This window comes from Heptranchias perlo, chromosome 4, assembly GCF_035084215.1.
Source record: "Heptranchias perlo isolate sHepPer1 chromosome 4, sHepPer1.hap1, whole genome shotgun sequence".
NCBI classification, from domain to species: Eukaryota; Metazoa; Chordata; class Chondrichthyes; order Hexanchiformes; family Hexanchidae; genus Heptranchias; species Heptranchias perlo.
Window position 1 is genome coordinate 19725431 of NC_090328.1, and position 26734 is coordinate 19752164.

Consider the following 26734-nt stretch of genomic DNA (forward strand, 5'->3'; position numbering starts at 1 on the left):
TCTTTCCCCCCCCCACCCCCCGCTGATCTTTGTGCCGCCCCCCCCCCCCCCCCACGCTCCGTTTCAGGCTAGCTGCCAGGCGCGAAACCTGGAAACAAGATTAATGAGCATCAATTACCTCGCAATCGGGTGGGGAAAGGTAAGATTTTATTACCCGGGTTTGCCACGTGCCCATTGACCCCACCCCACTGCCATCCCACCACCATTTGAAAATCAAGCCCTTCATGTTTGTGAATTAAGTCATTGCAACAAATGAAACTACTTAGAACAAATGAACAGGTTCACTTTGTAAATTCAATTTGATGCTCAGCATATTTGCAGTAAGTATGTTGCATTTAATTCAATTGTAGTAATCCTGGACATGTCAGTGTGATGTCGGGAGTTTTGTTTGAAAACTATCTCACTTATGGGAGATTTTATAATGAACAAAAGCTTCGAGACAGGCAGACAGGGTAATGCAAAATACCTGAAAGTCCTCTGGTTTTCATGGAAAACTGAAAATTGTGGATTGCGATCCTTAAAAAATGATAGAAAATCTGCTTTTTTAAAGCTATTTTTCAATATCAAACAAACGTGGTTAGGATCAGAATCTCCCAGTTGTCTTTCTCCCTTCAAGTTGTTTACTTGTCCTGCCGAGATACCCTGAGGCAAATCCAGCAGTCCATCCTTTATTGTTAAATATGCTGATTAAGGAAACAGTCCTTGGTGCATTCTGAGAACTCCTCCCTATTTTGACCACAAACATTTGTCCTTTCCCAGTCTCACCCTAAGATAGCTGAAGTGCCCTGAGGATCAGGAGGAAATAGGCCAGCAGCAGCAGAGGAAGGGGTGACAGATCAGTCAGAAAAAGAGGCACCACACGTAGACTTGTCAGCATCCCTTGAGCAGCACCATGCAAAAATGTTTCTGGATTCGGGTTCCACCTGGAAAAAGGGTAGTGAGAGTGTTTATTGGGCCTACCCTCCCATCAGTGAAAGGGTTCCAGGCAAAGGTGAGTAAAGACAAGGACGCATTCCGTGTTACATTGCATTCCTGAATCCAAGTCATTCATGTAAATTAGAAACTGTCTGAATTATCCTGGAACACCTCCCTCGGCACTTCCATCCCCTAACCCTGATATGCCCGATATTTTCCACCTTTCAGCCAATCTCTAATCAACTCCCAAGGTTTACCCTGATTCACCAGCACATTTAGCTAAACTAGTAGCCTTTTGTCAGATGCTTTTTGGAAATGTAGGTAGATCACAACAAAGAGCTTTCCACAGCCTGCTTAGGATGTCACCTCCTCAAAAATGTCAAGCAAGTGAGTCAGGAAAGATCTTACCCTTGTGAATTCAATTTAGACTGGAGTTCATTCGGTTATTGTTGGGCTTGTCTTGATCTCTCTTCTAACAATAACTCCTAGAAGAATATAGCACAAAGTGTAATTATTCAAAGATGCAACACATCCTAGGGTTGAGATGATGACAAAAACCACTCAAGCTTCATTTTTGTGGTTTATGATGCCTTGGAACCCATTGATGTGATGTGACATTCCCTTGTAACAGTCCAGCTGATATGTTCTCCTACATTTAAGTCCGCATGATGACTTGCAAGACTGTAGTTCTCAAACAATGTCATGAACTACTGGTAGGCTTTGTTCAAAATTAGGTTGTGAGAGTATTTTGAACAAACCTGTATAATAGGTAGCAGCATGATAACTTTTCAAGAACATAAGAAAACAGAAGGACAAGCTCATTTGGTCCTTTAAAATGATAAAGATATCTTACCTGCAAGTCTTGTTCTGTTTGTGAGTAGATTAACTGCTCTGCCATGTTGCTGTGTACCTTTCTGAAGGATATGGTCACCTAAACCTTAAGGTGTCAAAGGCTTAATAGATAAGAGTTGGTGTCGAGCTATTTTGCATCTGTACTTGTATCTGCATCTGTATCTGACGGATGGTGGGAATTTGTTCTGGAATATGTTGAGAAACTCATTGCATTAATGCATTTACTGACTTCCAAATGTGACTTTTTCAATGCTATAAGTGTTTGAGGTAGCCTCCCTTCCCCCAGTTTTTTTTCTCCTTTTTGTAGTTCCTTTTGGGAAATGTACCAGTGAGGGAGAAGGTGGTTGGTCTTAGTCAGCCAGCAGAAAATTTACAAGAGCAGCTTAGAGAATATTCCCACGGGTCTTTCTCTCTTTTCCTGTGAGAAAGCACTTGGCCTCCAATCAAAGCCTCCCACAACAGTGCAGGCAGGATCAGGAGCTCCACTGCGTTGGGAGAATTTGAATCTGTGCGCCACCACTCGGTAACAGCACAGCTGGTGTCTTCAGCCCTGCATTCTTACGCAGAGTAGTTGCTATCAAGTGTATTTCCCCAACATCGCAAACATTTTAATGAATACTTAATTGTGTTTACTAAAGAGCTACATGATAGGCTCGGTGGAAGTAACCCTCTTTAACCTTATGTGAATAGGTTTGTCTGGATTCTGGGTCAGCAGCAGGTCTTGTACTCTCACGCATGGCCAATCAGGGCGAGTTGTTAGTGAGTGAACCTTTGATTGGGTGTCCGTATTTTCCTTTCATTTTCTTGTTTAACTGAAAGATATTGATCTTAACATTGACATGGGCTGTGGTGCAGTAAGTTGGATGCACACCACACGAATCACAATTTCGAAGACTGCAAATTACTGTAAGGCACAGCAGAGACATGCAGTGTAAAAGGCAAGATTGATCCAGTTATCTCAGAGTGGAATGTAAGCTAATCCTAGTAAAATAATGGCTTACAGCAAAATATTTACAGGTATTTACAGTACCTGGCAACTTGGCACAGCACTAATTCTCACACCCTTGTCCTAAATGCCAATTTTGGAAGGGGGACAATTAGCAGGGCTACGGAGAAAGGGCAGGGGAATGGGACTAAGTGGATTGCTCTTTCAAAGAACTGGCACAGGCACGGTGGGCCAAATGGCCTCCTTCCATGCTGTGGTCCTATGATTCATCCTACTGCATCACCATTTTCAAAAAAATCTTTTTTCTATTACACCAGTCATTCGAAACCCTGCCCCTCCCCTGTTATTCCTTGACCCTGCCCACTTTTCTCGCTCTACTCCATTGCAATCCTGAGAAGCCTTCCCCCTCCCACACTCTCTCCCGAGGAGCATACTGCAGCTTGACTTAATCTTCCAATCCAAATTTGCTTTTCCAAAATGTTAGTGAGAACAAATTTGCACGTTCATAAAGCCCTTTAATCTGTAGGTTTTTCTGTAATAATCTTTGGAAAAGAGAGTCACAAAGTACAAATCATGGAGAAAAAAAGATGCTGAATCAGAATGTAAAAATGTCAGACTCAATGCAGGGAAATTTGTAAACATCTCCTACATTATTTAAGATACACCTACAGAAGATAAAAGTTGTCATTCACTAAAATGAGAAACAGAAATAATACTCTTTATTCACACAATTAAAAATTTATCAATACAAAACCAAAGTATATTATCTTGCCTTTGAAGTTCTTTAATTATTTAATCCCATTCGTAGTTCTTTCAGAAGTTGTTTGCATTTTATCACATGAATCTATTTAATGATACTCCAGCTCATTAGGTTGCATAATATATGCATGTTCATATGCGGGGTATTTAAAGACATTTCTTTGTCTAGTCATTAAACATCCCAGTAAGAGCTTCGAAAAAAAGCATGTCCCCAATATTCCTCTCCTATGTGCCCAATTTCCAGGTGCAAAGGAGAATACGATGGGGCAGAAACCCGTGATGTTGGGCTTCCGGCCCCATCAATCCAGGAATTTACTAGTGCTCTCCTGAGAAGCAGACACACAGGTGGGCAGCTATGGAAGTGAGGTGGGAGAACCCTAAAGAGGCATTCAGTCTCACGTTCTTGGAGAAATGTCAGTGGGCTCCCATTTCGAGGAGCGCCCAAAGTTGGTAGCCCTTACACCAAAGACCTTTACAGCAGACGATCTCGAAGGAGCAGGCAGGAAAGCCTCAACAGGCAAGTTGAACATTTTTTTAAAAACATTCTTTTGCAATGCCTCGATGGATTCTTGGGGCTAGTAGCCTTCTGGTCACCATTTTTTGTTCAGTAGCCAGAAGGCCCCGAAACCAACAACTACGGATAGATTTTTACCTCTGAGTCTGGGCACAGTCTCCTGTCAAGGAGTGAGTCTGCACCCAGGGAATGTCGGTCCATTTAATGAACTGAACCCAGAAATATAGGTAGATTAGTTCATGTCCAGGAGAGTGCATTTTGGGCAGGCTGGAGAAAGAAGGAAAGAACGAACTTGCATTTTCATGGTGCATTTCACGACTTCGGGACATCCCAAAGCGTTTTACAGCCAATGAAATGTAGTCACTGTTGTAAAGTAGGAAACACGGTAGGTTATTTGCACACAGCAAGCTCCCATAAGCAGCAGTGTGATATTGACCAGATAATCTGTTGGTTGAGGGATAAATATTGGTCAGGATATCAGGGAGAACTCCCCTCCTCTTCTTCAAAATAGTGCCTTGGGATCTTTTACATCCACCAGGGCAGACGGGGCTTCGGTTTTAAGGTCTCATCTGAAAGACGGCACCTCTGACAGTACAGCACTCCTTCAGTACTGCACTGGAGCAGGACTTGAAGCCACAACCTTCTGACTCAGAGGCGAGAGTGCTACCAACTGAGCCATCGCTCACACCTTACAATAAAAGAAAATCAAAATGAGGATTTCCTCATAATGTGGAGCCAGACTTCCATAGGAAGACAAAACGTTTCATGAAAATGTGGCATATTCCTGAGGATTGTGTTGTAGGAGACTGCCCAGATTTATCCAGAGAATAGTACCTCAGTGACTGAGTAACGTAGTGGCTTGCAATAATCTCTTTTCATTTCTCAGACCTTGGTTCGATTCCAGCCGATCCTGATGACAGGCATATCTCTCGGCCAGCTGCAAGGGTCCTAAATTGAAATTGACTTGGGCAGTTTCCACCAAGTTTTTATAGACCTGAGTTTGTACCACAAAACTGCCCATAATTGGTGGCCTGCTTCAGAAAGGCCATAAAGATATCTGGTGTGGGAAATTAAAATGCCATACTGGTGTAATAGGGTTTACCTTTGAGAAGTGGAGTAATGAAATATTGTTCAGTTATAATGGAGGGAGATGTACTGACTGTACACTTAGTCCAAGCTGTATCTGATCTATGAATGTTTGATATTGAAACTGAGCACACAAATGGAAAAATGTGTTCCCCAACAATATCATTCCTTACTTTGCCAATCGCAATAATTCTAATCTTTCCAGAGAGGTGATCAGACCTTACACAGGGAATTTATTTTTTAATTTGTTCATGGGATGTGGGCGTCGCTGGCAAGGTTACTATTTATTACCCATCCCTAATTGCCCTTGAGAAGGTGGTGGGGAGCCGCCTTCTTGAACCGCTGCAGTCCGTGTGGTGAAGGTTGTCCTGCAGTGCTGTTAGGAAGGGAGTTCCAGGATTTTGACCCAGTGACGATGAAGGAACGGTGATATATTTCCAAGTCGGGATGATGTGTGACTTGGAGGGGAACGTGCAGGTGGTGTTGTTCCCATGTGCCTGCTGCCTTGTCCTTCTAGGTGGTAGAGGTCGTGGGTTTGGGAGGTGTTGTTGAAGGAGCCTTGGTGAGTTGCTACAGTGCGTCCAGTAGATGGTACACACTGCACCACCGGCGCACCGTGGCTGCAGGGAGTGAATGTTTAAGGTGGTGGATGGGATACCAATCCCATGACAAAATGGAAAGGCGTGACAAAAGTGTTCCATAGCATTCACTGTGCCACCGTGCAGCTAGTGGTACTAGCCTGTGCAAGTGTATGAGTGATGTATAAAGCTACATAGTTTCATTCTAACTTCAATGTCATCCACGTTAAAAGGAAGAAGTACTTTTTGGGAAATAACTGTCATGTCGGAACATCTTGATGTACTCGGATGGATATTCTCGATGAACAGTCAGCCCTGCAAGCTGTTTCCTGCTTCAAAGTGCCTGGAAAATGACAACTGGAGCAGAATGAACATGCCATGACAAGATACTTTGAAATATATGTGTGTGTGTGTGTGTGTGTGTGTGTATTATAAATATATATAACACACACACACACACACACACACACACACCCTATACACAACATATCATTTGCAGGGAACAATACTGAAAAAGAGGTTGAGAGAGAAAATGATGTAGGTGGTGTGTACAGATCACTGAAGGTCCATGACCAATGTAGAGAAACTGTAGCTGAAACTAACAGGATATTGGGTTGAATTAATAGAACCCTTCAGTATAAATCGAAGGACACCATTTTGACTCTTTTGGTCACTGGTTAGACCATGTTTAGAGTACTGCGCCCAGTTTTGGTCCCGCCACATGGTGGGTGATTATCGTAGCCTTGGAAATGGTCCAGAGGAGAACTGAAAGAATGATTCCCAGCTTAAAGAACCCCAACTACTCAGATGGGCTCAAGGACTTTGGTGTATTTACTTTAGAGCAGCGAAGACTTAGAGTTGACGTGGTAGAGGTTTACAAAATAATTAAAGGGCTGAATAGTGTCTCTATTGATAGATTGTTCCAAAAATCTCTGGAAATACTGGTTGTTTGCCAGGCCAAGAACACTGAGCCAACTTCTTTTTGATCTGCATCATCGAAAAATACACCTGCTATAAATGTTGTGGTGCAGCTGCATTTTTGCAGTTTGTAAATTGTGATATATATTTTATCTCCAGGCCTCTCTATTATGAGGGAAAAGGCAGAAGCTGTATTTCCAAATTAGATCATCATATTTACAAGAGCCTTTCCTGCCTCAGACACTGGATCCCAGCTCTCACAGTGACTACTGCTATGTACATGTACATTTGCATATTTTTTAAATCATTCTTGGATGAGAGAGTCGTTGGCAAGGCCAACATTTATTTGCTAGTCCACTTCAGACTGCAGTTAAGAGTCAACTAGAGTCACATGGAAGGAAGGCAGGTTTCCTCCCCTAAAGGATTTTAGTAAACGAGTTGGATTTTTAATGACAATCCGACAGCTTCGCGGTCACTTTTACTGATACCAGTTTTTTTTTATTTCCAGAATTTTATGAAACTGAATTCAAATTGTCAAACTGCCATGGTGGGATTTGAACTCACATTTCATGGATTAGTTCAGTGTACTTAGTTATTAATCAGATAGTGCTGTTCCAACATGGGTTTCGCCAAAGATGATGAAGTGGAAATTTAATAGAAGGTTTTAAAACTGTGAAGAGTTTTGAAACTTTGCATCAAGAAAGACTTTTTAAAATTCTTTCATGGGACAGAATTTATTGCCCATCCCTTCTGTTTGTAGAGTCCAAATCAAGGGGGCGTAACCTTAAAATGAGAGCTAGGCTGTTCAGGGGTAATATCAGGAAGCACTTCTTCACACAAAGGGTAGTGGAAATCTGGAACTTTCTTTCTCCACCGCCCCCCTCCCCCCACCACCAAAAAGCTGTTGAGGTTGGGTCAATTGAAAATTTCCTTTAAGTAGTTCAATTTGTTGCCCAAATATTTAATTTTTGCAGATAAAGCTGGGAAAATGCTGGTTTCTGACAGATCTGAGTGATAAGTCACTTGCCGAAACAAATCGCTCGCCGTATCCATGGTCCAATCATGGTCTGTGCATTTCTCTGCATTGCACTGTGGTCACCCTTAAATGATTGTTCTTTTGGACTGTGGAATGACGTGACTTTTTGTTTTGCATTGACAAGACATCATGGGGGTATAACGAGTGGCCGTTCCGATATCGTTCGTTTTACACTATCGCTAAAAGTTAAAATTACCCCCAGGCCACATCCCTGGATTTGACTGAATAGCGAGGGTGAGAAATCCTGAAATCCATTTGTTTCTTAATTAAAATCCCCAGCGTTTTTGCTACATTTCTCAAGGGAGAGTCAAAAACCAATGTTCCCTCCCACGAAAAACATTTTTTCTGTACATCTGACGACCTCCACGTTTCCTTTATTTAACTGCTCTGATTTTCCTTTTAAATATGAAGAGTTTGACTCAGGGTTGAGCAGTCACAGAGCCACACAACGATGGTGGACCGCCTGACAACTTCATAGGTAAAACAAGTAAAATCCATTAGCGCTGAATGCATGGATGATGCATATAGCTTTACATATAGGTAACAAAGCATGGAAATCTAAGATCTTGTAATGGTTGCAAGGTGCGTAGGTCAATCTGTCTGACACTTAGAAAGCTTAGTGCCTGCCTGTTTCTCTCAACAGTTACTTTGTTTTACAGGAAAAGGTTCTTGGCCTCTCTTACATTGTGTCACTAGGTCCTTGTAGATCGAAGTGTTTACTTTACTCCTTTAATTCTTTTGCTGAGATTTGAAGTAACTTGCTGATGAAAGATCAGGATGGAAATAGACTCTGCAGACTAGGAGTCATGTGCCTGTTTCCACTACTGATTGACTCGCATGTTAAGGGCCTTCCTTCAATTTGTAACCAGATAGAATTACATTATCCCCTGTTTGAAGCAGAAATGCCACCACTTGTGAAAAGAAAACATTTAATGGCCAAGAAATTTGACCACACAATGCCTGTTTTTCGGGCCTCGTAAGCCTCCGACAAGAAAGCCCATATTGGTAATGGCCAAACAATTGGCGTGCAGTGCCCATGACTGAAACAAGCGTTAGGACCTTTACATGTGTAAATAAGGAATCTAATGCTCATTGGAGGCCCTCGCTGCAAGATTGGTTGCACTCAGAAAAACCAGGCATACATGCAGGGACCACCTGTTAGGCCGCAACCAAGAAGGTACGGTATTAAAATACACATACCTGAATGTGGGAGTGCTCTTCCCGACACCACATTCAAAGAACGCTTGCAACTGCCACTCCGGCTACTGATTATTGGCCTCCCTGCCCTTGACCGGACCACTGATCATCCCCTTTCCTCACTTACCTGAGGGCTGCTGCAAGCATCACACTGACCTGCTCTCCAGCCACACTTCGCCGGGTGAGCTGCCTCTTGCTCTCCGCAGCTCGTCCGCACCATGGAAACGAGGCCTAATATCGGCCGTGCCTCGGGCCTCACGATTCACGCCCAGAGATTGTACCCTGCAGCGGATTTCTAGACTAACATCTTTTTGTTTCTTCTGCTTTGTGCTGTATTTTGAGGGGACGGTAATATTTTTGTTTAAATAGTCAATGTTGATGACTTCATTCAATCAACATGTCCTTACATAGAATGTACCGCACAGATAAAGGGTATTCGGTCCAATTGGTTTGTGCTGGTGTTTATGCTCCACATGAGCCTTCTCCCACCCTACATTATCAGCATAACCTTCTATTCCTTTCTCTCTCATGTGTTTATCAAGGCTCCCCTTAAATGCATCCATGCTATTCACCTCAACTACTCCTTGTTCCACATTCTTACCACTCTTGAAGGAGTTATAGAGCCTTGCAGTGTGAGAGAGATTAATTAACATCAGTGGAACTGGATTCATTGACCCAGAGTACTTCAGGTTTAGCTGATAACTTTGCTTCCTCATGCATCTTGACATCATCAGAACTGGCTTGGAGGAGTTACTGAGCCCAAGAGCTTTTAATTAGCCTGCAGCTGAAGCACTCTGAGTTAGTGACGAGATCCACTGATAATTTAGGTTTCTCACACTGTTGGGCTCCAAGCCAGTTCCCCTGATGGCTTCAGAATATAACTTAAATAAAACATTTCCCCCTTCCAAAGATCAGCAGAAATAAATGGTGAGTTTTAAATTTATTATAAATCTGTCATTTAGAAAAGGATACTGCAGGTGACACTTCAAAGTGACACCATTCCTGTTGAAAAGTTGTTATGCAGAATTCCCGACGATGCATGTATCAATTACTTGAGTGACCTTGTCAGTGTTTTAATAATGTCTGGGGAGAAATAGGGAATTCTCTTCAGAAAATTTGATTGACAATTGATATTGTCCCACATTTGAAAGTTCTCACGGGATGCAGAAAGAGAGAGAATTATCACTAGTTCAAATAAAAATGGTTCATGGGGCTGGCTGATGATGGACTGAAGTCTGTCCAACAACATCTTAAAAGGGTGACAGTGACCCCTTTGCATTTCTGCAATGAATTATTTTCCGTGTCTGAGTAGCCGAGCTTTCGAGGTAGGATGTTTGCAAGCATGACCACAGGTGATTTATCTGTTTCTGACAGCTGTTCTGATTGGTGCTACTGAGAACAGAACAGCATTCTGGGCACACTGTTGGTAAGGACTGTTCAGCTTGCTGAGTTGTACCATAGTATCCAGATTTCTTCCTAGTGCTTGGTGGGCTTTGTAATGCAATAAAGTCTTGACGTTAGAGCTGTAATTGAGGTCGAAATGCTGCCTGCTGCTAGGGTCCGAGAATACCTTTGTGTTCTGCTTATTTTCTTGTTTAAAATTTCCCTTTTTAATAACAATGTTCCAACTGACTTAGATCAGCTCCCTGCTCGCCAGTGCATGACATTTAAAATTCTCATCCTCATCTTCAAATCTCTCCATGGCCTCGTCCCAACATTACCTCACAAACTCTCTGGGCTTCTGACTACGGTTGCAGACTCTGGACGTATTCATAGAGTTTTCATCACGTCTCCAACTGCTCCAACCACTCACCCCCACACTCTCGCCATTGGCCACCTGACACGTCCATCCTCACTACGCATCGCCTTCCCACGCCATTTGGAAAGAGAAGAGAATCTTCGTCCCCTGATTTAATGAATCTTCGACGAATCTTGACTGTCAGTCAAACAGCCTTTTTCCTCCCTCATCACCAGTAGTAAAAGTGTTTAAAGTAAATGGAAAAAACATGCACTTATTTTTTAATACCCCTATGATTTTTCTGCCGGGTTGCTTGCAGCAGTGTCCTGGAGATTAATCTTCAATTCCTGGACATTCCAGGAGGGTAGGCAACTCCTGACTGTGATCTTTTGTGCAACCTGTCTCCCTTTGCCCCACCATCAGTACCATGGCCTTCAGCTGCCTCGTACCTCCTCCCTGGAACTCCCTCAAACCTTCCATCTTTCCTCTTCTTGCTGCATCTTTAGAAACCTGACTGAAAATCCATTTTTGCGACCAACTCTACCAGTGCTCCACGACACGGCAACTGCTCTTTTACTCGTAGAGTGTCATAGAATCTTAGAGCACAGAAGGAAGCCATTTGGCCCATAGTGTTGTGCCAGTTCTCTAAAAGAGCTATGCAATTAGTCCCACTCCCCTGCTCTTTTCCCACAGCCCTGCAATTTTTTCCTTTTTAAGTATATATCCAATTCCCTTGTGTCATGCCGTTCAAAAAATCCAATAGACTTTGTTTCAGATCTGGCCTAGTGAAAGACTTTCCTGACAGCAAACAGTCTGCTGTTGACATCCCATCCATTGAAGGGATGGAAAAGTTATAATTGCTGACCTGCAAGCCCTTCGGGATGTTTCCGAGAGCTGTGATAAAGCTCGTAGAAAGGTGAAGAAATTGTGGCTTATCCCAGACTGCATGTCTGATGAGCATTCTGACAGCACAGGAGCAGTGGAGGGGTTGAGAGTTGGCGGAGATGTCAAGCTGGGTGCCGTCGATATACAAGCTGAAGCTGACCCCATGTCTGTGGAGAATGTCACCAAGGGGCAGCATGTAGACTAAAGCGATTAATGCTTACTCTGCAAGTTGTCTGCTGTTTAGCTTGGGACTTGCTCCGTGTATCCACTGGTGAAAAATTGCCTTTTCATTCTCATCTTGTGTAAAGCTTAGTAATTATGTATTTCTGTCCTCTCAATTCCACACTTACAGACCAAGATAAATAATCGGATTGGCCCTACATATCTGCTGCTTTCAGCATTTTTGAAGACTTGGAAAATGTTTCCTCTGAACTTGCTTTTCTCAAATGAAAATTGTTTTTTTATTCCTTTAATTTCTTTATTTTTCCCCCTTCTACACAAGGCATCTTGGGGTATTTTCTATATTAAAGATGCTAAATAGATATATGTTGCTGCTCTAAATTAGCCAAACCACACAGACGGTTCAGTGGTTGATTCATTTTAGACCTTTCAGGAGCGAGATTAGAAAACATTTCTACACACAAAGGGTGGTAGAAGTTTGGAACTCTCTTCCGCAAACAGCAATTGATACTAGCTCAATTGCTAAATTTAAATCTGAGATAGATAGCTTTTTGGCAACCAAAGGTATTAAGGGATATGGGCCAAAGGCAGGTATATGGAGTTCGATCACAGATCAGCCATGATCTTATCAAATGGTGAAGCAGGCACGAGGGGCTGAATGGCCTACTCCTGTTCCTATGTTCCTATATATACCCCGAATTTCCTCAAGGGTTCTGCTGGACTCCGGCGCAAGCCTGACAAACCCAATGAAAAAGAGGCAGGGAGCCCATTAGGCTGGGTCCCCACTGACTCTGGGAGTTCCCAGTCGCCTTTGTAAATGGTGGAACCTCAGTCTAGTAAGCGAAACAGCTTGGACTTCCAAAGGAAGGTGGGTGCTGGAAATGTGCTCATAGTAGGCTGGTGCCTGCTGACCATGCAAATGAAGTGCCCTGCCACTGACCCTGCAAACTCCAGTGGCCGTGATCCCAGCAAAACCATTGGGGTCAGGGCCCATGGACTTTCAGGGCCATGAAAATGACTTGAAAGTGGCAGAAAGATCCTTGAAATACTGGATCGTTGAAAGAAAGACGACAGGCATTAGCAAAACTTTGTTACATCTTGACTCCACGACCTATTAGATTTATCTTGCCTATAGGGTGGGCACCCCACTCAGTAATATTTGGCCTGGAAGAAACAGAAGCCCTAAAAAAGTTTCTGGTGTCCCAGCCTCCCCCAACCCCCCACACACAAGACCCTGCCGAACCCCCCTCTGCAACTTACCTGAATGCCGGCGGGCAATCTCTGGGCCGCCCGACCTTTGTCTTTTGGCAGCTGGCCAGCTACTTCTATACGCCCCATTCGAGCGGGCAGTTGGACAGTGATGTTCATGAGGTACAGCAGAGACTCTCAAGCAGGAGGCCCACACAAGTAGTTGCCTTCCCACTCAAGAGTTAAAATTCTTCCTGTAATCAGAATCATACAGCACAGAAGGAGACCATTTGGCCCGTTGTGTCTGTGCCAGCTCTTTGAAAGAGCTATCCAATTAGTCCCACTCCCCTGCTCTTTGCCTGTAGCCCTACAAATTTCCCCCTTTCAAGTATATATCGAATTCCCTTTCTGAAAGTTACTCTTGAATCTGCTTCCACCACCCTTTCAGGCAGTGCATTCCAGATCATAACAACTCGAAGTTCTAAACTTCAAAGAAATGTGGTTTCAGGCTCCATCTAGCTGATAGTCCTTATGGAAAAGTACAGTATGCTTAAATAATAGTGTTTGGCAGAAGAATTTCAAGCTTTTCTGTAATATGTGATAATATATTTCAGCTAATGTTGCATAAAAGAGAGCGAAGACATCAAAATGCACATTACACAGCAGGGAGCTATTTCACATACCAGTTACCACTTGGTCTTTAATGCAGAGTATTGACTGTTCCATTTTACTGTGTCTGGGAGTTTTGTGCCAAAAGCTACGGATGAGAAACCGGCTAAATTTCAAACCCAGTGTTGCCTGAATTGGTCAGTTCTGATTAATTTTCTGAGTGTACAAATTGGGCCTACTTTTATACTCTTCAAGTTTCTTTTAAACAAAAGTAATCATTTACATATGTTGACATCATTATGTGTGGGCAAAAGACACCCTTCTGTGGTTAAAGTATGTTGAAAGATTGCTGGTGACAGTTGAGTGGAGGCTTCCGATTATTGACAGAATTGGTATAATGTGATCCAGTCTCTGTGGTTCACTGGAAAAAGTCGGTATGAAATCTGTTCGTAAATGTCCACCTGACCTGATCTTGGTAGTCTATTAGGAACATAGGAACAGGAGTAGGCCATTCAGGCCCTCGAGCCTGTTCTGCCATTCAGTGAGATCATGGGTGATCCTAAGGATATCGATCTCAGATTTAAAATTATTTATTGAGCGAGCATCTATTGCTTATTGTGGGAAAATATTCCACACTCCGACCACTCTTTGCGTGAATGGCCTGGCTCTGATTTTAAGGTTATGTCCCCTTGTCCTACATTTCCCACACCAGCAGAAAAGGTTTCTCTCAATCTCCCCCATCATTTCCTTTCAAAATCCGAAAAATCTCAATCAAATTGTCCCTTAATGTTCTATATTCCAGTGAATACAAGCCTAGTTTATGTAATCTCTCCTCATAATTTAACCCTTGGAACCCTGGTAGTATTTTGGTGAATCTGTGCTGCACTCTTTCCGAGGCCAATATATCCTTTCTAAGGTGCGTTGCCAAGAACTGTACTCAGCACTCCAGATGTGGTTTAACCAAGGCTTTTGCTGTCGCAAAACTTCCTCCCTTTTATATTCAAGCCCTCTAGATTTTTAGGCTAACATTCCATTAGCTTTTTGGTACCTGACCACTACATTTTAGTGATCTGTGTACATAGACCCCTAAATCTCTTTGGACCTCCACTATTACTAGTTTTTTGCCATTTAAAAAACTCGGATCTATCCTTTTTTGGTCCAAAATGGATGACCTCACACTTATCTGTGTGGAAATCCATCTGCCACAGTTTTATCCACTCACTTAATCTATCAATGTCTCTTTGTAATTTTATGCTCTCGTCTACGCTATCTTTGCCACCTATCTTTGTGTCATGGCAAACTTGGATATATGGCTCTCTATTGTGTCATCTAAGTCATTAATAAATATAGTGAATAGTTGAGGCCCCAGCACAGATCCTTGTGCAACACCACTTGTTACTTTCTTCCATTTCGAGCACATACCCATTATCCCTACTCTCCGTCTTCTACCACCTAACCAATCTCCGAACCAAGTCAATAATTTGCCTTCAATTCCATGAGCTTTAATTTTAGCTAACAGCTAACCTTATCGAATGCCTTCTGGAAGTCCACATAAACTACATCCATAGATATTCTCCTATCTACTACTGAGTTACTTCCTCAAAAAATTCAGTTAGGTTCGTTAGACATGATCTACCCTTTACAAATCCATGTTGGCTCTCTCTAATTAGCTCAAAATCCTCTAAGTTCTCAGACACTCTGTCCTTAATTATAGTATCCAATAACGTTCCACAACAGATGTTAGACTAACAAGTCTATAATATACTGGTTTCTCTCTCTGTTAGAAGGGGCATGCAGCCAGATAGTGGAAGTGCTGAGAAAGTGTCTATCTAATTCTTGACCCATTATTGTAGAGAGAAAGACAGTTCCATGGTTCCTATCCACTGGCGCAATTCCTGGTAAAAAGAATGAATAGTAGGCTGGCCGAGGCATAGGTAGCCATCCATGAATTAGTCAGAAGGGTCTATGTGAAAACACATGGATACCTAATATGAACAGTATTGACTACTCTGAGGAGTATAGGTACAAATCATTCAGGTTCTTAAATGCACTTTGTTTTGAATCTTGATGGCTTGATACTTGCTGCTAAATAAAATTGATCTTAGATTATTTTTTGCCCTGCTTGTTTCTTTAACATTGTTTAAGGGTAGATACGAGACACACTGTACCCATTCTTCTCTAAACAGAAGTCAAGGAAAATTTTTACTGTCATCCATCCTAATGTTGAATGATATTGTAAGTGAACATCTCATAATGTGGTTCTGGGCATTTCTGAAATAATTGCAGTGCTCCTTTTCTTAGATGATTTTGTGTTATTGGTGGACCCAGCTGAGGATCTGTTGCACTGTATTTACCACCTTTAACGATAGAACATGCATTGGTATATGATGGTGAGTGCCCCCAAGTGCAGGATTATGCATTTGCATTACTGAAGTGGGGAATATATACAAGGGCCATACGTCTAGCCAAACTGTTCCAGTACAGCTACAACACTGGCACCTACCCGACAATGTGGAAAATTGCCCAGGTATGTCCTGTCCACAAAAAGCAGGACAAATCCAATCTGGCCAATTACCGCCCCATCAGTCTACTCTCAATCATCAGCAAAGTGATGGAAGGTGTCGTTGACAGTACTATCAAGCGACACTCATTCACCGATGCTCAGTTTGGGTTCCACCAGGACCATTCGGCTCCAGACCTCATTACAGCCTTGGACCAAACATGGACAAAAGAGCTGAATTCCAGAGGTGAGGTGAAAGTGACTGCCCTTGACATAAAGGCAGCATTTGACCGAGTGTGGCACCAAGGAGCCCGAGTAAAATTGAAGTGAGTGGGAATCAGGGGGAAAACTCTCCAGTGTCTGGGGTCATACCTAGCACAAAGGAAGATGGAAGAGGTTGTTGGAGGCCAATCATCTCAGCCCAACCATCTTCAGCTGCTTCATCAATTACCTTCCCTCCATCATAAGGTCAGAAATGGGGATGTTTGCTCATGATTGCACAGTGTTCAGTTCCATTCGCAACCCCTCAGATAATGAAGCAGTCCGTGCCTGCATGCAGCAAGATCTGGACATCATATAGACTTGGGCTGATAAGTGGCAAGTAACATTCGCGCCAGACAAGTGACAGGCAATGACCATCTCCAACAAGAGAGAATGTAACCACCCAACCTTGACGTTCAACGGCATTACCATCGTCGAATTCCCCACCATCAACATCTTGGGGATCACCATTGACCAGAAACATAAATACTGTGGCTATAAGAGCAGGTCAGAGGCTGGGTATTCTGTGGCGAGTGACTCACCTCCTGACTCCCCAAAGCCTTTCCACCATCTACAAGGCACAAGTCGGGAGTGTGATGGAATCCTCTCCACTTGCCTGGATGAGTGTAGCTCCAACAACACTCAAGAAGCTCGACATCATCCAGGACAAAGCAGCCCGCTTGATTGGCACCCCATCCACCACCCTAAACATTCACTCCCTCCACCACCGGCGCACAGTGGCTGCAGTGTGTGCCATCCACAGGATGCACTGCAGCAACTCGCCAAGGCTTCTTCGACAGCACCTCCCAAACCCACGATCTCTACCACCTAGAAGGACAAGGGCAGCAGGCACATGGGAACACCACCACCTAATGTTCCCTCCAAGTCACACACCATCCCAACTTGGAAATATATTGCCGTTCCTTCATTGTCGCTGGGTCAAAATCCTGGAATTCCCTACCTAACAGCACTATGGGAGAACCTTCACCACACGGACTGCAGCGGTTCAAGAAAGCGGCTCACCACCACCTTCTCAAGGGCAATTAGGGATGGGCAATAAATGCTGGCCTCGCCAGTGACGCCCACATCCCATGAACGAATAAAAGAAAATTGTTGAATCATATCAACACTTGGTAGCCCTAGTGAACACAGTCCTGTGGATGTGCACTGAGATAAGGCAAATAGTGCTTTGGTCTTTCTCACCTTTCTTCAAAGACAGTAATGTCACAATGCAGGCTCAGCTTGTGACCTACAAGACATATATCCAAGTTTATCTCCTTCATGGTTCAGAACTCCTAGGCATACAACAGTAGGGCTTCCTCCAGCCCATATAAAAGATGCAAGCTGAGAAGTGAATGTGGTTAAAAAGTATAAATGATGACAGGGAGGGTTCAGTCACTGAACACCCTGGAGGGGATGCAGCCTCACAGTGTGTATTTTTTATGACCTAGCACCTCATATGAGGACCCGGATCAAGCAGTCTGGGAAGTAAGCCTGGTACATGGCATTAGATTTTGATTGTTAGAACATAAAGATAGCTGGCACGTTAAAAGCTGTCCTGTGTAGACCCTTCCATCATGCTGAAAGCATAGGAACAGGATTAGGCCATTCAGCCCCTTGAACCTGTTCCGCCATTAACCGAGATCACGACTGATCTGTATTTTAACTCCATTTACCTTGCCTTGGTTCTGTAACTTGTTGCCTGATCTGTATCTTAACTCCATTTACCTTGCCTTGGTTCTGTTACCTGTTGCCTAACAAAAATCTATCAATCCCAGTTTCGACATTTTCAATTTACCTCACCACAACAGCAGATGTTGAACATTTAGGTGATAAACATACTTTGAGTTGTGGGACAACGGCTACTGGAAAATGTGACCAGGAGCATGGTTATGCGAACATACAGTCATATATCCAGGGTTTAATGTGATGGTATTGTAGAGTGACAAGCAGCAGCTGCTGAAGTTGCTCTGCTCCAGTTGGTAGAATTACCATTTGATGCGGTCATGGTATGGTGTGGTCAGTTGAGAAAACCAAGGCTTAGGTACATCTAAGTGTGTGCAGGAGTGCTACTGGGGTTTGACCAGCAGAAACACACACAGCTTTCCAGCACAGAAGACGAATGAGCTTCCTGCTGCATGTCTTGCCAGGATCACTCTATCAGTGGGGCAGTGGCATGTGTTTTATGATGAGTGGTGCTGCTTAACATGTCACCCATCCTGGTAACTGCTGCCGACCTAAGGGCTCAAACCCATGCTTGTTTATTGTCTAAGGATCATTTCATGAATATTCTCCTTCGGGGGTTGGGGGTGGGGGCGAACGGATGATGAGATTATTTCTTTGAGATCAGGGTGGCTTCAACATAAAATGAATGACGGAAATTTGGGAGTAAGTCAACCTGCCGCTGAGCCATGGAGTTCCACAGGGTGATGAATGAACAGCAAACTTGGCTTATTAATAGCACAAGGAGGACCAGGTCATTGGGAGCTGGGATTCTTGTTACTTGGCTCCAGGTACCCTGCAAGTCATTGCCCTAACTGGTACAGTGATCCTGGCAGGACAAGCAGCAGAAAGTTCATTCGTCTTCTCTGCTGGAAAGCTGTGTGTGTTTCTGCTGGTCAGGTCCAGTAGTATCCCTCTGCATACCAAGGTGTCCCAAAGCTTTGATTCTCTCAACTTAAGAAAGGGGATTCCGATGGAGAGTGAGTGTGTCCTGGGTATCAAGCAAACAGAAGCTTATTCGATCAGCTTGACTCAATATGGAGTGCTGAAACTCTGTGGGGCTTAAACCCACAATCTTCAGACTCAATGGACTTGAGCCCATAACCTAGGCTAGCACTTCAGTGCAGTCTGGGAGGGTACTGCAGGGATGAGGGTCTTCAGTTGTGTGGAGAGATTAGAGAAGCTGGGATTCTTCTCAAAGTAGAGATTTAATAGGTGTTCAAAATGATGAGAGGTTTCGATAGAGTAAATAGGAAGAAAGGGATTCCACTGGCAGGAGGTAACCAGAAGACACAGATTTAAGATAATTGGCAAAAGAATCAGAGGAGACTTTTTTTTTCACGCAGCGAGTTGTTATGATCTGGAATGCATTGCCAATGGTGGTGGAAGCAGATTGTTCATAACAGTGATTGCACTTCAAAGTGATTCAGAGGTTATAAAGTGCTTTGAAACATCCTGAGGACAGGATCAGGCACTTTCGAAATGTAAATTCTTCCTTGCTTCCTGTTTAGAATTTTCAATAGCTTGATTTGAAGGCCCTTAAGCACAGTGATCAGTTTCCAAGAATGTCAACTGACCAAAAAAAAACATTAACAGTGTGTAAAATGTGTTCGTGATCATTTTTTACATGTACAGAATTGCATAGAATGTACAGCATAGAAGCAGGCCATTTGGCCCAATAGGTCCATGTCGGTGCTTATGCTCCAAATGAGCCTCCTCCTACCCATCTTCATCTAACCCCGTCGACATATCCTTCTATTCTTTTCTCCCTCGTGTTTATCTAGCTTCCCCTTAAATGTGCCTGTTATTTGCTTTAACTACACCTTGTGGTATCATATTCCACATTCTTACTATTCTTTGGGTAAAGAAGTTTCTACTGAATTCCCTATTGGATCTATTAGTCACTATCTTATATTTTACAGTCCCTAGTTCTCGCCTCCCCCACAAGTGGAAACATCGTCTCTATGTCTATCCTATCAAACCCTTTCATAACCTTAAAGACCTCGATCAGGTCACCCCTCAGTCTTCTCTTTACTAGAGAAAAGTGCCCCAGCCTGTTCAACCTTTCCTGATAGGTCTAACCTCTCAGTTCTGTTATCATCCAAGTAAATCTTTTTTGCGCCTTCTCCAGTGGTTCTATATCCTTTTTATAACATGGAGACCAGAACTGTTCACAGTACTTCAAGCGTGATCTAACTAGGGTTCTGTACAAGTTTAACATAATTTCCCTGCTTTTCAATTCTGCCCCCCTCAAAATGAACCCCAGTGCATTGTTTGCTTTTTTTATGGCCTTATTAACCTGTGTCATTTATGATAAGATTGAAATCAACCCAAGGAGTAATCTTGTTTATACTTATCACTATTACCAAATGCTTCGGTAGGTTGTGAAGTTGAGTCCTTGAGCCATATTTTAAAGATCCATCCCGTAATTCCCAACAAATGGTACAGTCGCAGTCATCACATTCAAATGCTGCAGGCAAAGAAGAGTGGCAGAGGAATCATACCTTGATCCAAGGAACTCTGCACTGACTTATGAAATCTTTCGCTGTGCATCACAAACCACCTGTACATTGATTGACTGGAGGCCTTTGAAGTTGACACAGAGTATCAAATTAACCGTGGATGCCCTTATCTCCACATGAGTGTAGTCCAGCACTGGCATAGACTTGTTGCTGTCTTTGTGGAAACGGATGAGCCTGAAAACTCATCAGTCACCTCTTGATTGCAGGTGGCTATTGTATTCTGGCTAATGGCTGCTAAATTACCACTAGGTGATTGGAGTGGACCAGTGGTGAAAAATCCACAGCAGCTGTGACTTTTGATTAGTTTTAGTCACATCGAAGGCCCCTGGGTTATTTGCAACCATCTGACTCAAGTTCCTCCCTGGAGAGCCTGTACCTGCTGAGACAATGCTCCCCCATTAGGTTTCATGTATGTCATTCTGGCCCTGTAAATCCCCCCCCTGGAATCTTACACCTGCATGCCCACACCTTCCATCGAGCCTGCTCCTCACCTGAAAGGATGATGATGTGGAGATGCCGGTGATGGACTGGGGTGGACAAATGTAAGGAAACTTACAACACCAGGTTATAGTCCAACAATTTTATTTTAAAATCACAAGCTTTCGGAGATTATCTCCTTCGTCAGGTGAGTAGTGAATGAGAGGTTCTCAAATCGCATATCTTATATTAGGCTGGGACACCATCACACCAATCAAAGGTGTCGTTGGTGTTCAGACAGGTTAGCCACGGAAAACAGTAGGTCCCAGTATGCTGAATACACATTGTGTCAAATTATACAGACAGAGAGAAAGAGACCCGAAAGGCAGAGCGAGAGAGAGAGAATTTCCAGTTGTATTAAAAACAGATAACTTTTTTTTTTCCCTTGCTGGTGGGGTTACGTGTAGCGTGACATGAACCCAAGATCCCGGTTGAGGCCGTCCTCATGGGTGCAGAACTTGGCTATCAATTTCTGCTCGACGATTTTGCGTTGTCGTGTGTCTCGAAGGCCGCCTTGGAGAACGCTTACCCGAAGATCGGTGGCTGAATGTCCTTGACTGCTAAAGTGTTCCCCGGCTGGGAGGGAACCCTCCTGTCTGGCGATTGTTACGCGGTGTCCGTTCATCCGTTGTCGCAGTGTCTGCATGGTCTCACCAATGTACCATGCTCCAGGGCATCCTTTCCTGCAACGTATGAGGTAGACAACGTTGGCCGAGTCACAGGAGTATGAACCATGTACCTGGTGGGTGGTGTCCTCTTGTGTGATGGTGGTATCTGTGTCGATGATCTGGCATGTCTTGCAGAGGTTGCCGTGGCAGGGTTGTGTGGTGTCGTGGACGCTGTTCTCCTGAAAGCTGGGTAATTTGCTGCGAACGATGGTCTGTTTGAGGTTGGGTGGCTGTTTGAAGGCGAGTAGTGGAGGCGTGGGGATGGCCTTAGCGAGGTGTTCGTCGTCATCGATGACATGTTGAAGGCTGCAGAGAACATGGCGTAGTTTCTCCGCTCCGGGGAAGTACTGGACGACGAAGGGTATTCTGTTGGTTGCGTCCCGTGTTTGTCTTCTGAGGAGGTCTATGCGATTCTTCGCTGTGGCCCGTCGGAACTGTCGATCGACAAGTCGAGCGTCATATCCCATTCTTACGAGGGCGTCTTTCAGCGTCTGTAGGTGTCCATCGCGTTCCTCCTCGTCTGAGCAGATCCTGTGTATTCGTAGGGCCTGTCCATCGGGGATGGCCTCTTTGACGTGGTTGGGGTGGAAGCTGGAAAAGTGGAGCATCGTGAGTTCGTGCACGACTTCTTCACTGCACAGGACCTCCAACCAACGCTATACACCAGATACATCGACGACATTTTCTTCCTATGGACCCACGGCGAAGAATCACTGAAGAGACTACACGATAACATCAACAAGTTCCATCCCACCATCAAACTCACCATGGACTACTCCTCAGAATTGGTTTCTTTCTTGGACACACAAATCTCCATCAAAGACGGGCACCTCAGCACCTCACTCTACCGCAAGCCCACGGACAACCTCACGATGCTCCACTTTTCCAGCTTCCACCCTAATCACATCAAAGAGGCCATCCCCGATGGACAGGCCCTACGAATACACAGGATCTGCTCAGACGAGGAGGAACGCGATGGACACCTACAGACGCTGAAAGACGCCCTCGTAAGAACGGGATATGACGCTCGACTTGTCAATCGACAGTTCCGACGGGCCACAGCGAAGAATCTGTATGATTCTTTACATCCATTTCTTGTGAAGAACGAGGTTTGTGTCCCGATTCCTAAGGATTCTGTTTCGCTTTTGTCCATGTTCCTTGGCAGTCAAAAATTTGTACACCAGCTGAGATGATCAGGACTAGTCTATTGGTTTCGGCTTCAATAATACTTGTCAGTCTCAAAAGCCAAAATAAGAATCTGAAACAATTCCTATGCTGTTTGCTGCCATGTTGCCAGATGATCAAATATCATCATAAACTAGGAAATGAACAAAAGGATCTGTCCCAGTTTTTCAAAAATTTTGAACCTCAGTGATATAAAGTGAAAGTGATAAACTATTTAATCAAAGTGTCAAAACAAAATTGTTAATGAGAAAAAAAAAACCTGTGAATGTTTGTGTAGGTGGATAAATAACCCTGTCATGGCTATTATGTACGTCCAGTATGCATTCTTTGATTATCATGCGTAGTGTGATTTTAGAATGTAATCCTCAACACAAATTCTTGAATTCTTGATCACAACTTATTCAAGAAATTAAAAATATTGCGTATTAATGGTAAATACAAGGGACGTTTGTTGAGTAATTGAAGCTGAGGTCATTGAGGTTCTGTGACTCAGCGGTACAGTACTGCCATTGCCTGCACATGATGCAGGGATACATCATCTCCCTTGAGGTCTTCCACTGTTCCATGTAAAAGGGCCATTAGATTGAACAGTGACTAAATTTAGATCAAGCTGTTCCATGTAGAAAGGGGTAAAGCACAGGGTATGGACTTTTATCTAAAATGTGACAGTTTTGTGGTCTAAATTATTTGGGGTACTGGACAATAAGGTGTTCCCAACTATTTAGTTGAGCCTTCACAAGCTGGACGGCAATGATTCAGTCTGGATATTCAAGAGGAGATAGGTGCAGTGTACTAATGAAATCATTTGAGATTTATTTACAATTATGATAATGATTGACCATCAGTATTTGATTATTGGTGCATTTACACTACCACAAAAAAACTAAATGCAACATATATATTAAATAGTGTTGTCGCTTTATTAAAATGAAGCACACAGAGAAAGCTTCTTCTTGCGAATACATTGCACATTGATTTATGGAAATATTACTGTCATTTTTAAATTAAAGATTTTCTTAGCAAAGAGACAAATGTGTCTTTGAATTGAATGAGTCCTAAGCCCTGCCTAGTGGAGGTTCATTTGAATATACACCTGTTCTAGACTCATTATCAAGCAACCAATTTAATTATCCACATTACTTTATACCTTGGAATAAATTTGGAGAAATTACATATGCATAATTAAACTTCAAAAACATGTGAGACTTACCTTCTATTAATAAACAGAGGTGAATTGTCATTTGTGAGTTACTGGAGATTATAGATTGGAATCCCTCAGAGGACTTGTGCAGTATTTCTACACCGAGATAAAATTTCTCAGGATTGTCATTTTCTTCACTTAATTCCAAAACTATCAAGAATGAAAGAATGTTCCTTGCAGGTAGCACTTTGTTCAAGCTGCTATATAAGCAACGCGATTTAAATCTACAGGTCAATTATACAGAAGAAAATATAAATGTATATTTTAATCACTGACAAGGGTGTTAAAGGGCTTCTTGGATCAGCTGAGAAAAGCCCAATCTGAAGACTGGGTTAGAAGCCTATCCCCTTCCTGAGTAAATCCTGTTATGTCTGTTAAACTGTTGGGGTATTAACTCGTCTCAGACAGAGTGCAAAAAAGGTTGCCGATTCGCTATCACCTGAATTTATACCCCACTGTTTATAGGATGAGTTTCACCAGCAGTTCCTTTCTTTAAAAAAAACAAAAATCACTTGTGCAGAATTTTTGCTCACTGTTTATAACAAATATTCAATGAAACAAAAGTTAAAAATAAGCAAAATTTAGTTAAAACTAATAATTTTTTCCAGCTAATTCAAAAATGGGATGATGAAGTGCAATGGGCATGGGTTAAGAATCACAAAGTTAGAAGTAATAATAGAAATCAGGGAGAATGTTTCCACTCTAAGAATAGAACTGTAGAACAAGTTATCAAGTACGAGTATTGAACCAGACAATGCCTAAGATAAATTTTTAGAGAGAGAAATGGGATTGAGGGGATATGGTGAGAAGGCAGGTCGATGAGATTGGTCTATGACAAAGAGGCTTGTTGAGTCACTCGGCGTTTTCCTATTCTCCTTTAGCTTTCGAAGATTTTTTTTCGGAATAATCATTCAGGTCAAATGATTTGTATATCACTTTGCCAGATTCGTAAACAAGTTATGGAATGGCACGATTGGTGAAGTGATTGAGTTCTGTGCCCCAGATTCTCCAAACTACAGTGCCACGACCTTAAACTGCAAGTCATCCAGAAAGGTACAGCTTGCGTACTTACCCACACTAACATCTACATTTCCATCACTCCTGTCCTTGCCAAGTTCGACTGGCTTCCCATGCCCCAGAGAATTGATTTTAGGTTCACCTTCAAATCCCTCCATGGCCTTGCTCCACCTTACTTCCTTGATCTCCTCCAGCCCATGACTTTGCTCAATCTCTGCTCTTCCTACTTCTCATTCCCCAATCCCTCCACTCCACTGTCGCCAACCAGTCCTTCAGCCGCGACCCTCCCCATTACCCTCTGGAATTCCCTTCCTCGGCGTCCATCTCCCTCCTTGCCTTCAAAAGCCTTGAAAAGACCCTTCTCTTTGATTGATCTTTTACCCTTCTGCTCAGTGTTCACTTGTTCTCCATTGTCCTGTAAAACAATCTGATCTGTCTCGTTGTACATAAGGGGGGGGGGTATATAAATGTAAATCATTTTAATAAAATGTTCTGTTTACTCAAAAATGTAAAAATTGTGTAACTCCTGAGTGTGTATGTAGAGTTTATTTGTCATCCCTCAGAATCATTTACCCACTTGTCTCAGTCTCCCTATTTCTATTAATCACTTTTGTTTCTAATTAGAATACAATTTTCCATTCATACAAAGGAGACCATGCACAGAAAACTTCGGTTATGCTGCCTCTTTTGCACTAATATTGATTTACTCTTTAGTGCTGTTATTCTCCACCTCCCTTTCAGAATGAAATCACAAAGCAAACACAACTCCTAAAAGAGGACAAAGAAAGCTGTGTACAAGATTTCATTGTTCCGAATTGAAGGGCATTTTTAATAGTAGATTACAGTATCTTTTTTCTGAAAGTCTCCTTTTCAATTTTACATCAGTCTCATGAATTCATAATCAACCGACCAGTCAGATGACTGCAATAAATTTTAAATGACCATGACAGAAAGAATGATGAGAATTAAATAATTACAGAAGGCATAACTCTTCGTTTGCTAAAGGTTTCCAAATGAATGGATAAAAGCTCCAAGGAAAGGCTTCTGGTAACTTTGATAGAGAGTAACAGATTATTCAGCTTTTGAATTGATTTGTACAGTTGATATATTGGACTATCTGAGAAATGGCTTTATTATTATTCGCCTCTTCATTTTGAGTTAAGCAGCAGTTTACAGTCAACATCTAATTGAAATAGAAGATCATTTATTGGCAAGCACACTTATCAGGTATCATTGGCCTGTAGAGAAGATTTATTATACATTTATTTAGCACCTTCTCAATACTGCTAAACACATCTCAAAGTGATTTACACACAGTGATTGTTGTCACTTAGACAAACTTGGGAACGCTAAGCAGAGAGCAATCAAAAATGCACCATATACAATTTTACAGAGGTTAAGTGCATTTGATGTATCTGGCAGAAGGAAGACATACCAATGTGGACAATCAACATGCCTGAAGGTTTCTGCAGACATAGTTGAAAGGTCAGGAATTGAGGTCTGACATTTTAGGTGAGAAATTCAATGTGCAAATGAATAAATATTTGAATTCCAGTGGTGAGGTGAGGTGAGAGTGACTGCCCTTGACGTCAAGGCAGCATTTGACCGGGTGTGGCACCAAGGAGCCCTAGTAAAATTGAAGTCAATGGGAACCAGGGGGAAAACTCTCCAGTGGCTGGAGTTCAGCTCTTTTGTCCATGTTTGGACCAAGGCTGTAATGAGGTCTGGAGCCGAGTGGTCCTGACAGAACCCAAACTGAGCATCAGTGAGCAGGTTATTG